The sequence below is a fragment of the Cannabis sativa genome, chromosome 4 (genome assembly GCF_029168945.1).
Source record: "Cannabis sativa cultivar Pink pepper isolate KNU-18-1 chromosome 4, ASM2916894v1, whole genome shotgun sequence".
Lineage (NCBI taxonomy): Eukaryota > Viridiplantae > Streptophyta > Magnoliopsida > Rosales > Cannabaceae > Cannabis > Cannabis sativa.
The window spans coordinates 78,580,450-78,592,120 of record NC_083604.1 but is presented as its reverse complement, the minus strand read 5'-3'; positions in this window follow the sequence as shown (position 1 = coordinate 78,592,120).

Genomic DNA, 11,671 nt, shown 5'->3' with positions numbered 1-11,671 from the left:
CTGGTTGGTAAATTCCTTACGAACAGAACCTTCGATTTCGATGCTATGCGCCATACGTTGGCCTCTCTTTGGCAGCCTGGTAAGGGAGTTTATATTAAAGAATTAGACACTAATAGATATCTCTTTCAATTCTACCATGAAATTGATGTTCAAACCGTTATTGATGGGAGTCCATGGACGTTCAACCGAATGCCGCTTGTGTTTCATCGACTGAAAAGAGGAGAGGACCCTAGGGTGGTTTCGTTGCATGAGATTGATATGTGGGTTCAGCTTCATGATCTGAAATATGGGTTTATGTCGGAATGGGTGGTTAAACATGCTGGGAATTACATAGGAACTTTTATCAAATCGGATGCGAAAAATTTTATTGGTGTTTGGCGTGACTATCTGAGGGTGCGGGTTACCATTGACATCAACAAACCTTTGAAGAGACGTATGAAGTTGATCAAACAAGATGGCTCTTGGCTTTGGACTACATTTAAGTATGAACATGTCCCTACATTCTGCTTTGTATGTGGTTTCATTGGCCATTCGGAAAGGTTTTGTCCTAGGAGATTCTCTCCTCAGTTCGACCCAAATGTCAAACCTTATGGCGAATGGATGAAGGCTGTCATGAGGAAGAAGAACTACCTTATCGGAGCACAATGGCTTCGTTCAGGGCGTGAGGAGGAGGACGGTGGCCTCTCGGGTGGTGGACAGTCGCCAAGCATGGCTGGGGTGCAAGAATCTTTTGACCCTACAATCATGCGATCTGATGGAACTAATTTTGGAAGTAATGGGGGAGCTAATTCTGGAAGTAATGGGGGAGTAATTCGGGTAGTAAATCAAGGTGATAATTTAGGAAAGAATATTATGACTAGTAATGAGGATCAAGGCAATAAAGATGATCATGTGGACATTCCTATTGAAGATCCTATCCTAATATTGGACAATAAAAGGAGGCGTACGGTTAAGGAAATTTTGAGGGAGGCTGATGACGTGGAAGATGATACTATGGGCGGTATGGAAGCATTGCATGGTAGCCCAAAAAACGATTTACAGGTGGGCCGTGGTGCACAGGCCCACCAGTCATTATGAGTATACTAGCTTGGAATTGCCATGGGCTTGGGAACCCATGGGCTAGTCAATTCTTGAAGGATCTTGTTATCCAAAAGCAGCCCAAAGTTATTTTTCTTTGTGAAACTTTGTCTAAGTCTGAAGGCTTGGAGAGGGTTCGTGTGGCTCTGGGTTTTGAGGGAGTTTTTTCAGTTGATGCTCGAGGAAAGAGTGGGGGAGTGGCTATGTTGTGGCGAGATAGTAGTGATGTTAAGTTATTAGGCTATGGGGGGAATTACATTGATGTTGAAATTCTAGAGAGTGATGGGAGAAAATGGAGACTTACGGGCCTCTATGGAGAACCAAATCGAAGTCTTAGGAGGAATACTTGGAATCAAATTCGGTCTCTCAAAGATAACTATTCTCTGCCTTGGTGTGTTATTGGGGACCTTAACAATGTTACGTCACAATCTGATAAGAGGGGTGGTCTTCCATATCCCAATTGGCTTATTGAAGGTTTTGGAAACATGTTAGAAGAGTGTAATTTAGTTGATATGGAGCTAGGTGGATATCCCTACACTTGGGAGAAGGGGCGGGGTACAAGTGCTTGGATTGAGGTTCGGATTGATAGGGCTTTAGTCTCTCAAACTTGGCTTGATTCTTTTCCACTTGCGAAGTTGGTTAACCTTGAAGTATCAACGTCGGATCATTGCCCGATTCAACTTACATTGGATGTTGTTCAGAAGAAAGAGATCCACAAGCGGTTCAGATTTGAAAACTTATGGCTCCGTGAACCTGTTTGCTTACAGTTAATTCGAGACACTTGGGAAGCGGCTGCTGGTAGCTCTGTCATGGATAAAATCCATAGTTGTGGTGAGAACTTGCTGGTGTGGGGCAAAGACTATGTAGGCAACTTCAAAGCTCGCATTCGGGATTGTAAAAATGAGATTAAAAAATGGAAGAATGGTAGGGATGAAGCTTCGGTCCAGCAGTATAAAAATGCAGAAAGTAGGCTGCAAGAAGTGTTGATTCAGAAGGAGATTTTTTGGCGCCAACGATCGAAACAGTTATGGCTTAAGGAGGGAGATCAGAATTCTAAATACTTTCATGCTATGGCTACTTCAAGAAGGAGAAACAACTCGATTCACAAGCTGAAAAATGATAATGGCGTGTGGATTGATTGGGAGAACAATTTGGAAGGCCTTATGATTGATTACTTTAGAAATTTATTTTCTTCTACTTTGCTGGCACCTCGGGAAGTCACGGATGCAATTCAACATGTTGTCACGGTGGAGCAAAACTCCTTATTATTGGAGCCGGTTACTGATGAAGAAGTTCGCAGAGCACTCTTTCAAATGCATCCTGATAAATCACCTGGACCTGACGGCATGACTCCGGGTTTTTTCCAAAAATGCTGGGATGTGGTGGGTGGTGATGTCATTTCGCAAGTACGCAGCTTCTTTGGGTCAGGTTCTTTTTCTCCTTTGCTTAATGAAACTAATATTGTTCTTATTCCAAAGAAGAAACAACCTGAAACTATGATGGATCTCCGTCCTATCTCACTCTGTAATGTGGTGTACAAAGTCATATCTAAAGTCCTTGCTAATAGACTGAAGAATGTTTTACCTTGTGTTATTTCTGAAAATCAGAGTGCTTTTATCCAAGGAAGATTAATCTCAGATAATATCATGATTTCTTTTGAGATAATGCATTATCTTAAAAGGAAACGAATGGGTAAAAAAGGTAACATGGCTCTCAAATTAGATATGAGTAAAGCATATGATAGGGTGGAGTGGGCTTTTCTTGAACTCATGATGCTTAAAATGGGGTTCTCTAGTCAAATTGTGGCTTTGATTATGTTTTGCGTATCCTCTGTTACTTACAAGATTACTCATGGGGGTAAAGTTTTTGGGTCCATTGTTCCTAGTAGAGGGATTAGGCAGGGTGATCCACTCTCTCCCTACCTATTTTTGATCTGTGCTGAAGGTTTCTCTGCTCTGGTTAACATGTTTGTGCGTAAACATTGGCTAACAGGGTGTCGTGTTGCTCGAAACGCTCCTGTTATTTCTCATATGCTGTTCGCAGATGATAGCTATATTTTTTGTACAGCTAGTGAGCAGGAGGTTGATAGTGTACTTCGGCTTCTTGATATTTATGAGCGAGCTTCGGGTCAGAAAATCAACTTCAACAAGTCATCAGTCTTCTTTAGTAATAACGTGGCTTCTGTTGATCGGGATCATCTTTGTCAACTTCTTGGTATGGCCCCTGCTTCTGATCATAGTACTTACTTGGGTCTACCTTGTACTATGGGAAGAAGTAAAAATGCCATCTTGGGTTTTCTAAAAGAGAAGATGATTAAGAAAATTCAGAGTTGGGAAACTAAGTTTCTTTCTAAGGCTGGGAAAGAGGTTTTACTGAAGTCTGTGGCTCAATCTCTGCCAAGTTACGCTATGAGTGTATTTCTTCTCACAAAAGAAATATGTTCTAGTCTTGAGGGGTTAATGGCTAAATTTTGGTGGAAATCACAAGGGAAGGGTTCGGCTAAAGGAGTAAGTTGGCTCAGTTGGCGTAAGCTTTGTTGTCACAAAGATGTTGGTGGCCTTGGTTTTCGGAATCTCAGGGACTATAATCTGGCCTTTCTTGGGAAACAAGGGTGGCGTTTGCTTACTAATGAAAATTCTTTAGTAGCAAGAGTTTATAAGGCGAGATATTTCCCAAAAGGTAACTTCTTAACTGCTGAGTTAGGACCTAATCCCAGCTTTATTTGGCGTAGCATTTTGGAGGCAAAAGATGTTGTTCAGGCGGGTGCTTTACGAGCCATCTCTGATGGAAAAACAACATCAATCTTGAAAGATCCATGGCTCCCAAATGTTGACAACAAATTCGTAACATCTTACCACCCAAGCTTCGAGGGTAGATCGGTTGATAGTCTGCTTCAAATGTCTTCAAGAGATTGGGATACTGACTTGATCCGTGACATGTTTAATCAACATGATCGCGATTTAATCCTCTCCATTCCTTTGAGTAACTCTTGTGGGAGTGATTGCTGGTATTGGGCTAAGGAAACCAGTGGAATTTATTCAGTCCGAAGCGCCTACAAGCTTTTGCAAGCTATCAATGGAGATTGGCCGAGTACAGGAGGTGAGGCTCATTGGAAACAAATCTGGAATTTACATGTCCCTGCCAAGGTTCAGCATTTGATTTGGAGAGTTCTTGCAGGCTGTCTTCCTACCAAATTGCAGCTCTCGAATAGACATGTTCCAGTCGACCTCACTTGTCCCATGTGCAAACTGGAACCGGAGACAGTTTCTCATGTTCTTCTCAGGTGCAATTTCGCACGTTCCTGCTGGAACTTGGCCTCGGCTGATGCTGCTGGGACTGGCAACGCTGACTTCAGCAGCTGGTTTTGTGATTTATTGCTGCATTGCAGAAAGGCCGTTGTTGAGGAAGCGGCTATGATCACTTGGCGACTTTGGATGGCTCGTAATGATCTTTTATGGAATAACAAATCGACTACTGCTTTGGAGGTAATTCGATCGGCAAAAACTAATCTTGACAATTGGCAAAATGCTCAATCAAATGGTACCATACCTTTACTAAATGTTAATTTTAGTAAGGGTATTGAGCATTGGACAAAACCGGTTTCAACAAAGTTCAAGATCAATGTCGATGGGGCTATCTTTGCGGCTGCTAATCGGTTTGGCATGGGCTTTCTTCTTCGAGATTCCAATGGCAAGCTAATTGAAGCTTTTTCAAGTAGCAAAGTTGGTGCGGTCTCTCCTGAGATTGCTGAGATTATGGGAGTCAAGGAGGCTTTGAGTTGGATCAAAACGAAAGCTTTAACGGAGGTGGAAATCGAAACTGACTCTTTAGTTGTTGTTCAAGCCATTAATAGTCAGATTCAAATGCCATCTCAGTTTGGGCTTCTTGTTCAGGATTGCCGGGTGCTACTTTCTGAATTACATAATGTTTTTCTTTCATTTGTAAAACGATCTGCAAATCGGGCTGCTCATTGCATTGCAAGACAGTCTTGTTTTACGTCAGACCGTATGTTTAATGAGGCTACCGCCTCATCTGATTTACTTTCTATTGTAAGAGAAGAGTGCTTTTCAAGTTAATAAAAATTCTCCACTTTCTCTCAAAAAAAAAAATACATAAGGCTTATTAAATTAGATAAGTTTTGACATATTGGTTCTTAAATTAAATTAGTTTTTAAAATATATAATTTTTGATAAATTAATCTCTCAATTGTATTTGTTAGAAAAATAAAAATTTATAGACTAATTTGTTATTAAATACAGTTAAAAGACTAATTTGTCAAAACTTATATATTTTAAAGTCACTTTACCAAAAAAAACCTAAAATAGAAATAAACCAATACATAATTTCTATAAAATTAAGCAAGATTTAGTTCATAGTATGAACATAAGAAAATATTCATTCAAATCAAAAGTAAAAATGGTTGGAACTCTATACTCTATAAGATTTGAACTCTTGACTTAAACTTACAAAGTACAAGCACCCACCAATAATTCTAAAAGTAAGAGTATTTATTCTCTTCATAAAATATTAAGTACTGTTTTTATCTCCACACTACAAGATGTTTGGTACTTCTTTTCTTAAAGAATGGTGTATAGAGATTTAGATGTTAGTATTATAGTTCAAAGATTAGTCCAAGAAAGAAGTACAACCACTAAAGGAGTGTTTGGTTTGAGTTCTTGATATAAATTTTAGTAGAGGGTTAATGATTAAGTGAGTTTCATTTTAAGTTTATTTAAGGGGTAATCTCAAACTCCTTGAGTCGAATACTTAGATTTGAGATAGAAAAAGGAAGAAAATAATGAAATAGAATTAATTAATTTTTACACTTTATTAAATAATGAAAATAATGAGATATAAATAATTTTTTTTTTATTCTACATTGGAATAACTATTACACTTTATTTTGAAATGTGTTATACTATATTGAATCATGCGTTTTGTAAAAGTTACTGACTAGATTCTCTATTTTGTTAAATGACAAATTAAATTATGTATTTTTTACAATAGTACAAAATAGTACCTCGAGCTCAATTTTCTACAATTTTTTTATTATAACCAACATGAAGATAATTTTTAGTACAAACAAATGCAAAAAATATAACCATTATTGTTATAATACCTCTAGATCGAGTTATTATTAAATTTATTTTGACAAAAAATCAGCTTAGACTACTATTTTGTATAATTTTAAAAAATACATGATCTAATTTGTCATTAAGTTAAATCGATAACTTTTATAAAATACAAAATCCAAAATAGTATTTATCCTTTTAAAATAAAATAATTATTCAAATATTTTTAAAATGCTAACTAAACAAAGAATAAAATAAAATTGAATTACTTTTTCATTTTATTTCATTCTATTACTCCTAACCAAATGCACCATAAAATTACTCACTATTGATTGTAACATGTATAATAGTTTACAAAGAAAAAATAAAATAAAATTGATTTAGTTAAAAACTAACATAGAAGACTCCTAAAATAAGTCAAACAAGTTAAGGTTATAATGTTGACAAAACCGAGTTGTCATTAGACATTTATAAAGGTATTATTTAATTGTTAATCAAACTATACCTATATCTATTTTTCAATTAAATTATATATATATATAGCTTAGCTAGCAAGCTCATTAGCTACTAGCCGCACATGCTTCATTTTGAGCCAACCTCTTCTTCTTTTCTTTCTCCCTTTCTTTTTCTTCATGATTACATTTGTCTCACCCAATAAGATTCTCATAAAAATTAATATGATATACTAATAACAACACTTGATCATATTCCAAAGAACCCAAAACAAAAAACAACAATATGAAGATGGAGAAAGCAAGAGGAGTAAGCTCAACCAACAACACCACAAAGGTAAAAACAAACTACCTATGCATTCCAAGGCTGAGAAACAACAACAACAACAACCACAACAACTCATGTACAACAAAGAAGAAAGGTTTAACACCAGCAATGACATTGTTGGATCGGTTTCGAGAGGCGGTTTTTCGATTAATCATGTTCTCTGCCTTCTCCCCTTCTTCTAAAACCGCTTCTTCAACTGTACTCAACCGCGATGGATCCACCCCCGAGGCCACTCGATGTTACCGTCGCCCCGGGGATGATCATATGCAAAGTGAGGCTGTTGCTGATTGCATTGAGTTCATTAAGAAAAAGGCCATGCCTTTTGACCACAACAACAACAACAACAACAATAACAACCGTGACTCGAATGTTAGTAGTTCAATTGAAGAAAGTGTTGTTACACATGTCTCTATTATTATGTAAATTTGTTTGTAGTAACCATTTTGGTTTTTTTATTTGTTAGAGTAGAATTATTGGCTTTTTGATGGGTTTTTTTGTGTTTGTTGAAATTGGCAGGTGTGATATGTAGATTGTAAATTGTAATGTGCAACAATTTTTTTTTTTTTTAAAAAAATTGTGTTTAGTTTATTTTGTGCAATGAATTAGTAAGTAATTATAAAACAAAAACATGTTGTAAGATTGTTGAGAACAATAGAACTGTTTTTCTGAGAATGTCTCCAGTAAAATGGGAGAGCCATTAAACTCAGGAAGACCACAGATTTTCCGGTATTAGTTTTTTTTTATTATTTTTTTTTATACATATATTATATATAAAGATATAATTGTATTAAAGACAATTAAACACCCCCTTTGAAAAAAAAAAAATAAAAGAAAAAAAAATTAACCACCTCTTCACAACCATTTCTTTCAAGGTTAATATTGGACTTTATAGAGACATTTGGTTAGAGATAATGAAATAAGATAAAATAAAAAGGAAACAATTTTCATTTTATTTTTGAGATTTTTTCTATTATAGACTAAAAATAGATGAAATTTACATTTATGACCCCAAAAAAGGAAATAAACAAAAATGGAAATTAAAAAGTTGTTAATTACAAAAATGCCGGCTGAGAAAACGGAAAGGGAAACTCCATCTTCTTCGTGACCAGCCGATCCTTCTTCGTGACCCAGCCGTCCAACCCCAACAACCCAATCTCAACCATTTTTCTTCCAAAAACCAGCAAAATCAAATTCAATTCAAAATGTAGAACTCCTAGGAAACCAGCTGAATCCCGAAAATCCAAAATCAAAAACGAAAAGGAAAAAAAAAAAAACCAGGAAACCTCCATTGATGTACAAAAAAAACTCAAAAACAACAATCATTGAACAAAGAAATCGCGATCAGAGGAGAAGAACCGAGTAGAAGGAGAGCTGGAAATCAAAGAAACTCACCCATGATTGAATCAGAAGGAGAATTGAAGGTAAACAAATTTTTTAATGAACGTGAAAAAAAATTTTAGTGTAGATGAATAGAAATTTGATATTAATTGATGAAAACCGGATTAAATTGAAATAATAATGAAATATTGATGAATCTGAGAAAAAAACAACAACGGTTTGCATGAAAATAAACATTAAGGCATATAAATAGTTGCTACAGTGTTTTATTCTGAAACTGTTGTTTACAAGTTGTTTTACAGTGGAATAATAGTTGTTTGGGATCTACAAACTGGAAAATATGAATCTACTGTTATTAATTAGTGATCAGTTTTGAAATAGTTGTTTGATAGTTGATTTAACCTATATAAATAGTCGGTCAGATGAAAGTGTTAGATGCATAAGTTATTGTTGGAAAGAGTTGTTTATTGGTTGTTTTGACAGATTAAAATAGTTGTTTGCAACTACAAAATCAGAACCAAGTAAATAATTTACATTATTTCAGAAACGGAACCATTACAAATATTGGTGCGAGCAATGGGCATTGGGATGACAACAGAAACTATGTTGATTATGAATCAAGTGGAGAATTAATTTCGACCAAGTGCACTTTTGAGGAACTAATGAGAATAATGATGGAAGAACTCCAATGCAACCATGAATCAACACAACTACAACTGAAATATCAACTGAAGGAAGGAGGCCAACCACTACAAATCAAGGATGACAAAAGTCTGTTGTTCTACATAAAGCTATTAACGAAGGAGGTTGATTTCACAAGGTACCCATTGTGTGTGAACAAAACCAGTAACACGGCACCACCTAACCAAACAATGGTGTGGAACAATATGATCATGGAATCGTATGAGAACAACGCAAAGACAGAAGACTTGCAAAGGCAACACGGAAACAACACGGCAACAACTTCCAAGCAACAACTATCTCGCGCAGACGATGGGATCCGGTGAAGTTGATGCATTTTTCCTAGAAACGAAGAATGTGTCATCGAATCAACCATACAACAACCGTACAACAACAGAGAAAAAACTACGGCAGATGAAGATTTCGACTTCACCGACTATGCAAAGCTTGTGGCGCGAAATGGTACAAAGAACTAGAAAACAACCAGAAGAAGAAGAGGAAGTGGACAACACAGAAATGATGATCATCAATGACAAACGACATGAAACAATAGAGAAGGGGCAAATTTACAAGGACAAAGAAACATTGATAAGTACACTATGCTACTTTGCAATCAAGAAGACATTTCAATACAAAGTAGTGAAATCTTGCACAAAAGAATACAACATAGTGTGTTTGGACACAAACTGCAAATGGAGTTTAAAGGCTACAAAAAATGGAAACACGAAACATTCATAATAAGGAGCTACGAAGAAGAACACACATGTGCGATTACAATAAGATTTGGAGATCAACGACAAGCTACATCAAAGTTGATAGCAAGACTTTGTAAAACCAAAATTCTTGAACTCGAAAACAAAGTGCAGCCAAGCGTACATAAAGACGAAATGAAAGACAAATACGGAATAAAGATGAATTACATGAAAGCATGGCGTAGTAAAGAGCGAGCACAAACCCAGTACATGGAAATGCTAAAGAGTCGTACAATCTCTTGCCAAGATACCCGTACATGCTACAGAAAACAAATCCGTAAAAAAAAATTTAAAAATTTTACTTTGAAAATATTTGTGAAAAAACGATTGTTTTTGAGTTGTTATTTCGTTGAGTACATGTTGTTTGAAAAAATCCCGTTTGATTAAAATTCGGGAACATTAATAGACATAGAGAAAGATGATGATGACAGTTTCAAATATGCATTTGTTGCATTGAATGCCGCTATAAAAGGTTGGCCAAACCGCAAACCAATCATCGTGGTAGACGGTACATTCCTAAAGGCCGCGTATGGAGGCACGTTGCTCATCGCCAACACACAAGATGCGTAATCTAAAATTTTTCCACTAGCATACCGCATAGTTGATTCTGAGAACGATAAATCGTGGGAGTGGTTCTTAAAAAAAATAAGAGAAGCATTCGGGGTTCGAGAATGTCAATGCCTAATATCAGACAGACATGAAAGCATCATCAAAGCAACTAGGAAAGTGTTCCCTTAAATAACACATGGCTACTGCATCTTCCACCTCTTGTCGAACCTCAAAACAAAATTCAAGAAAAATGCAAAGCATTTCGTAGTGCCATTCTTTGCACTCGCAAAAGCTTACACGTAAATGGAGTTTGAATTCCATATGAGGGAGCTAGACAACTTGGATAAGCGCATAAGACCGTACCTGGAGAAAATTGGCCATGAAAAATGGTCAAGGTATCATTCGAAAACAACAGTGAAAACTAATAAGAAGGATAAAATGAATGATATGTTCACCTATTTATAGCGTTGTATTTGCGTTGTTTTTGCGTTGCGTTTGCGTTTTTTTCCAAAAGTAGAACTATGACAGAAACTGTCCAAATTGTAGGTACTCTACCATGACATCAAACATAGCTGAGGCACCGAACTCGGCAAATTTAGCTGCAAGGGAAACACCGGTGACAACATTAATGGAGTGCTTCGAGGGCACAAATGCAAGAGTGGACATACAATAATAGAAAGGAGGCACAAAAATGCACAACAAGGCTGACACCATCATCTGAGAAAAAACTCATAGGGAACTATGTACGGTCATTGCGACTAACAAGAAGTTCGCATTATCGTTCGCATAAAGTAAAATAAAAATGCTTGTTTTTGAATAGTTTTTTGGTTGTTTTAAAGTTGGTTTAAAACATGCGGGTGAAACCAAGAAACCGAGAACTGTTTGAGGTGATAGATGAAGACGAACAAGAATAGTAAACTTGAAGGAGAAGACGTGCACATGCAATAGATTTCAAAAAGATGAAATGCCATGTAACCATGCGACCGTCATGAAGGACTTGAACATAAACACATACAACTACCGTGCACAATACTACACATCAAAAGCATGGTCGCAAACATATGAAGAAACAAGATACCCGGTTGGAAACGTAAGAGAATGGGAACTTCCGCATTTTTTTGAAGAAATCATAGTGTTGCCTCCAAAGGAGAGAATCAAGTCTGAAGGCCGAGGAAAAGAAGAATGGCATGCAGCTTGGGAAACAAAGAAACAAAACAAGTGTGGCAAGTGTGGACAAAAGGGACATAACAAAAAGACTCGGCAGAAGAATTGCAACATAGAAGTGGAAACAACTACACATCAACCAAAAAACAACTATATTAAAACATTTAGAAAACACATACTGCATATTAAGATTGGTTGTTACATACATTTTTTTATTGTGATTTTTTATGTGGAGAGATATTGATAATAGGGAATTGG